The sequence below is a fragment of the Polyodon spathula genome, chromosome 3, assembly GCF_017654505.1.
Source record: "Polyodon spathula isolate WHYD16114869_AA chromosome 3, ASM1765450v1, whole genome shotgun sequence".
NCBI lineage: Eukaryota > Metazoa > Chordata > Actinopteri > Acipenseriformes > Polyodontidae > Polyodon > Polyodon spathula.
In genome coordinates this window covers 18,473,813-18,479,812 of record NC_054536.1, presented here as the reverse complement: position 1 = coordinate 18,479,812, position 6,000 = coordinate 18,473,813, and positions in this window count along the sequence as shown.

Here is a 6,000-nt window from a genome sequence, read left to right as displayed (position 1 = left end):
CTTTCCCTGCTTTCAGTCAGTCACAGTACGATTGAAATCTTGTTAGTAGTAGTCCTATTTAATTGCCTAATAGGCTACGTCACCTCCAGCCGTCATGCGCGACGACTGGAGAAAAAAATTCAAAATTAGCATTCTCATAAAACAGGATGCTAAATAGGGAGGCATTTAATTAATTTAACGAAAAAAACGGTAAAAAGGACTGTAAATTAAATAAGAACGGTAAAAGGGGAGGTGGTACAGAGCACGCCCCCTAGAGTCCAGTGGTCGACAAACAATGCCATGTCGCCAGCAGACTCCATGTGGGCGTGCTCTAAATGAATCCTTGACCGGAGGAGGGCCCTGAACATGGCCCCACAGTCAAAGAGACCTTCCCCGCTCATCTTACGCTTCCTGGTCTTGTAAATGGCCAGTTTAGCAAGAGCCAGGAGCAGATTCACGAGGAGGTCTCTCTTTTTGCTGGAGCCACGAACAGGGTGCCCGAAGATGAGGAGGGTGGGGGAAGAAGTGCAGCCAGAACTGCAGTAGGAGGAGGAGGAGTAGTAGTCCTATTTTCTTTCTACAATTCTTTTAAGATGTCCAGAAACAACAGAGCTCCACCTTTTGCACCGCACAGAACTGGAATGAATTGTTAGCATCAATTGGCATATTGTGCAGTAAGTAATGGATATAGTTAACAAACAACATAAATGTACCGTATCGCTTTAAATAAAGGCTTTTGTTTGAAAGATATTACATGACATCCACTATCATTATAATGTGTGTGTGTTAAGCGGATTCTGCGCCTGGCATTTCTATCGCAGCTGCAGACCAGCAGCAGTCACTGGCTTCTCAGAGCATAGGGGAATAGGGACTGGCAGATGTGTAGAGGAACATTAGGATGCTCAGCCTGGTACTCTACCTATAGAACTGCCAGGACCCGAATGTATTTTTACAGATCCCCCTTTTCTCAATCTTATATTCATAGGATCACACCGTATTTTATTGTATTGTAGTGTAACCCGCCCATGTTCCCACATACATTTATAGACTACTTTAATAAAACTTTTAGATGTTACATCTATTTTTTAAATAGTAAAACTTAGAAGTTGTATTTTATATACTTTTTTTTTTTTTTTTTTTTTTTTAAATCTTCATGGAAACGCATGAAGCTCTCCTGACGCTATTCTTTTCCTAATTACTAGGCAGACACTGACATTTAAATACCCTCTCCCCTAAATGACTATGAATTGATTAATCTGCATTGGTACAGCTGACTTTTTTTATCTAAATCAGAACAGCACAGCAACGCATTTCCTGAAAAGTAGTGCAAAAACGCTGTGAGGGAAACTGTCATGTCCATGTAAACGCCATCAAGGACACAACGGTCTGTTTTTAGTGAATTTGCACTGCCTCCCATTTAGTGCAGATTTACCATTCTAAACTAAATACTCCTGCATTGAAAGTGTTCTTTTTGTTTCAAACATTACAGGGGGATTTTTTTATTTGAGGTTTTTTTTATTATTATTGATCCAGTAAGCACTACAAAATGATCCCACACAGATACAGACAGACAGATTGGAAAGCTGGACATCAAAAAAAAAGAAAAAAAAAAAAGATATCTATACACACACATTATAACAGACATAATAAATATTCTACAATGTATTTTCTGTTACACAAATAGACATCTGTTACCAAATGAAATTAGCTAGGCACCAAAACAACATCTGTACTGAATCAAAATAAAACACAGGCAATAGCAGTCACATTGGGGTGGGGGTCCACAGCAGCAGAGAAACTCTGACATGCACTGTGGGACAAAGAAATAAATAAAATAACCCTAAAGCACAAAACAAAAGTTTGGTGCAAATATAGGCTTCTACGTAGCAGTTTCACCCATTCCAGGATTTAATTGAGCTTGATTAGTCAGTGTGTATGTTCCACGATGAAGTGTCTTGTTAAACTCTAATTTCCATTCCTGCTCAGACTAGACAGATCTTGTGCTTCACATTTTGCACATGGAAAGGCATCTGAGGAGCCACAGATATAGATATCAGGTGGGGGGTGGGGGGGGGGGGGGGGGGGGGGGGGGGGGGGGTGATGGGCTAGGGGTCAACAAACCCTGGACACTAGATCTACACCTATATTCCAGTAGGTCTTTTCGGTAAACATTGTGTAATTGGCTATCGACGAACAGAGCTACAAGCACAAGAGCAGTATGAAACTGAGCGAATAGGACAGGGAAAGAAGGGTAACATCAAAACCACATTAAAAAAAAAAGTCATTCCGAACAAAGGGGGGACTGCGGTTTAAAATGTTCCCAAAGCTAAATAGTGTACTAACAGTCTGAATTCCGCTGTTTAATTTAGGTTTAAATAGGCTTTCTTTTCCTTACATTACACCAGTACTTGTTATATCAGCATGAACATTCGTGGAGTTCTGCGGGTATTCCACAATGATAGGTGTTGTAGGCTGAGCTATCCTCATGAGTGAAATAACCACAGCACTCCATGAACATTGACTTATATAAAAAAAAACTAAATTGGAGTATTCTGTTTAGAACACGGGAGTGTGTTTTACATAACAAGTAAAATGTAATGAAAAAGTAAATTTAAAACCTAAATTTAACAGATGAATTCCTTAGATCAAGCTCTGCATCTGTGCCATTCCCCTGGTCATTCTGTTGTTGGCGTAGTGAATTTAGGATGAATTGTAGATTTCTCAACATTTGTTGCATTAAATATTTCATGTGTCCAGTATGTTATACTGCTTGTTGCATCCTTTATCAGGCAACATTCCTACTCTTACTTCTATCTTGTTCAGTGCCATTGTGGGTGGGCAGGTGCATGGGAAAGTGCTTCATATTGTTATACACCATGACTACTAAAACACTAAACCGCAATACAAAACCCATTGTATTTGTATTAAAAAAAAAAAAAAAAAAAAACCACCACACACACTTAAAATTAACTAATTTGGCACCGTGACACACAAATCAAGTACAAAACAGCAAGAGTCCGTAGAATTAACAACATACTCCATAAACAGTATTTAGTTAAACATTAGCATAACCTTTTCTTTAATGAGGAGACTGCATGTCAGCTACTGTAACGATTCAGCTGTATCAGGTATGTGGACGTCTCCAGTTACTTTTTTACATGTTCTTGATGAATGGGCGAAACTGAAGTGGTCATTATTCCTGCATGTGTTCTAAAGAATGAAACCACCGCACTGGTAGTACTGCTTGTTCTCATCACATCTCTCCTATCTACACAATCTTCAGTGCTGTATGTTATTACGCAATAAATACATATAAAAATCAATACTAATCATTATAAACCACTTACATGACTGACATTCTGTGAGCTAAAACATTTTGAATAAGAGAAAGGAGCACATTGGGGTGCTTGACACAAGGAGATAGATAGGACAGATAGACCGACAAACAGACAGACAAATAACCTCAATTTGGGGTAATTGGTCACATGAAACATGAAAAGCAGGCTGTATCCAGTAACACTGAAACATCAGAAAAAAACAACACTGTGAACTGGGCCACTTAAAGAATACGATTCTACAAGCTGTAGACCAGGGTTAGAAACTCACTAGCCCTGCTGCAGCCAGTCCTGGGTTTCAGTACTCCCCTCAATTAAGTCTATTATTGAAGCAATCAGGAATTTGTGCAATCAGACCCCTGTTAAAATTATTAATTCCTCCCCCGTAGCAGCATGAACATCTATCCATTATCTGTAACCGCTTAATCCTACAGAGGGTTGCGGTGAGACGGAGCCTAACCTGGCAGACATGGGCGCAAGGCAGGACTACACCCTGGATGGGACGCCAGTCCATCGCAGGGCAACTAAGGGGCAATTTAGAGGTTAAAAGCCAGCATGTTTTTGGCCTGTGGGAGGAAACTGGGAGTACCCAGAGAAAACCGACGCGAACACAGGGAGAACATGCAAACTCCAGCACCCGAGGTCAGACTCGAACCCAGCATCCTGGAGCTGTGCGGCAGCAGCGCGAACCACCGTGCCACCCGCTGCATGAACAGTTTCTCCCAATAGTAAACCTACACTCAGGTGTGACTTATTCATGCTGTGATGAGTTAATTCAGGAGTAGATTTAGCAGGGGTCTGATTGTTCAAATTCCTGGCACCTGGTCATATCAAAACAAGGGGAGTTCTGAAACCCAGGACTGTGGGCAGGACTAGTGTGAGCTTCTAACTTCACATTTAAAATGCTAAGGTTTAAGACAGACAAAGGTTCAAGTCTTCACACAAAGCCCCCTCCCTCCCCCACCCCCAAAAATACCTTACACAAAAGGGAGCTACCCTTTTAAAGTCTGAAAATAGTGCAATAGTCCTTCTGAAATGGGGAGTCATTGTGGAATGTTCCACTCCTGTTCCTCAATTACATTCTTATGTACCATATGGAAACTCTTAGAATTATTATTATTATTATTATTATTATTATTATTATTATTATTATTATAATAATAATAATAATAATAATAATAATAATAATAATAATAATAATAATAATAATAATAAAAACTATTACAATAAAAATCAGTGTTTAGTTTAAGTAAATATCCTAGGCTGATGAGCAAATCTGTGAAGCCTGTGTAACAAGACAAATTAATAAAGCATGTGTCACCTGTTTCCAGCTGAACTAGGGCAAATTCAAGTTGGATCAGTCTGCAAGTTACTGCGTCCCAACGTTTGATATTCCGTGGCCCCCATTCAACAGCTGGCATTCAGGCAAATTAGAACCAAGTCATCGTGTATGTCAATCATGAAATACATTGCTGGCAAACAATGTTGTCCAATGGTAATGCAATGGCTGCATAAGGCCAAAAATAAAAACAAATCCTGGAATCACAAAGAAGTTAAATCCCTCCTAACAGTCTTGGTGTTCGGGGATAGCAGCATCCACTACCTCTGGTATGGTCTGTTCAGAAACAAAGGGTTCTGAAGCACATAAACCAGGTACCTGCAACAAAGATTCTTGCAATGTATCACCTTTTGTTGTACACTGAACAAAAATATAAAGGCAACATGTTAAGTGTTGGTCCCATGTTTCAAGAGCTGAAATAAGATCCCAGAAATTTTCCATACACAAAAAGCTTATTTCTCTCATTTTGTGCACAAATTTGTTTACATCCCTGTTAGTGAGCATTTCTCCTTTGCAAAGAATCCATCCACCTGACAGGTGTGGCATATCAAGAAGCTCATTAAACAGCATGATCGTTACACAGGTGCACCTTGTGCTGGGGACAATAAAAGGCCACTCTAAAATATGCAGTTTTGACACACAACACAATGCCACAGACGTCTCAAGTTTTGAGGGAGCGTGCAATTGGCATGCTGACTGCAGGAATGTCCACTAGAGCTGTTGCCAGAGAATTGAATGTTCGTTTTTCTACCATAAGCTGCCTCCAATGTCGTTTTAGAGAATTTGGCAGTACGTCCAACCAGCTTCACAACTGCAGACCACGTGTAACCACGCCAGCCCAGGACCTCCACATCTGGCTTCTTCACCTGCTGGATCATCTGAGACCAGCCACTCAGACAGCTGATGAAACTGTGGGTTTGCACAACTGAAGAATTTCTGCACAAACTGTCAGAAACCGTCTCAGGGAAGCTCATCTGCGTGCTCGTCGTCCTCACCAGGGTCTTTACCTGACTGCAGTTCGGTGTCGTAACCGACGTAAGTGGGCAAATGCTCACCTTCGACGGCCACTGGCACTCTGGAGAAGTGTGCTCTTCACGGATGAATCCCGGTTTCAACTGTACTGGGCAGATGGCAGACAGAGTGTATGGCATTGTGTGGGCGAGCGGTTTGCTGATGTCAACGTTGTGAACAGAGTGCCCCATGGTGGCAGTGGGGTTATGGCATGGGCAGGCATAAGCTACGGACATTAAACACAATTGCATTTTATCGACGGCAATTTGAATGCACAGAGATAACGTGACGAGATCCTGAGGCCCATTACTGTGCCATTCATCCACCACCATCACC